Raw genomic sequence first — 799 nt, forward strand, 5'->3', positions numbered from 1 at the left:
CCTTACATCAGATTTTCTAATCTCCAGCCCACTTCTCCCACCCCACTCCCATGGTCACATCTTAGAAATTATAATCACCAATAGCATACAACCTGTTAAATCACAACCACTTATCGTCTTCTCCATCCATTTCCGGAAGTCCCTCCACTCCAACGATTCTTTGACTCCATGAGATCCACAATACCTTGGCCCTAATAAGTTTATCAGCAGTCACTTATCTCGTCCTTTCCTCCTTGTCAAAATAGCCTAGAATTCCATGGTGATTCATCATTTTAATCACAATCCATTCCCTGCATTGACTCTAAATTCTTTGCTCTTTTCTCCTTCTATCTTACACATCTCACAATAAACAACTGAAGAGAAACTAAGTTTACATTTTGTTCTCTTCTTACCCATGAAACTGAACATGGCCAGAAAAAAACTATTGTCATATTGACGGATGGCACTTTAAATTTATGACTACACATTTTAGATAGACTCTCAAGCATTGCCTTCATCTGATCAATTCATTCTCTTACCCTCCAAAATGTTTATTTCACGCATTCTTCTCTCTCCTCAGAATTCTTCAAATTTTTCTATTCTCACTCTCAGTTTACCCCTTATTTCACTAAAAAGGAAAATTAAAACAATCGAAAGACATATGTCACATATATGTACTACCAAGTTTACTAATACCTAAGTATCTGTAGCTAAATAATATTTCCTCCTTTGGATGTATTGTACTTACTCCTACCAAAGGTAGTTCCTATACTTGACCATGGGATCTGATTCCCTATCTTCTACTTAAAAAAAAAAAAAA

This window comes from Mandrillus leucophaeus, unplaced genomic scaffold (assembly GCF_000951045.1).
Source record: "Mandrillus leucophaeus isolate KB7577 unplaced genomic scaffold, Mleu.le_1.0 Scaffold733, whole genome shotgun sequence".
Classification (NCBI taxonomy): domain Eukaryota; kingdom Metazoa; phylum Chordata; class Mammalia; order Primates; family Cercopithecidae; genus Mandrillus; species Mandrillus leucophaeus.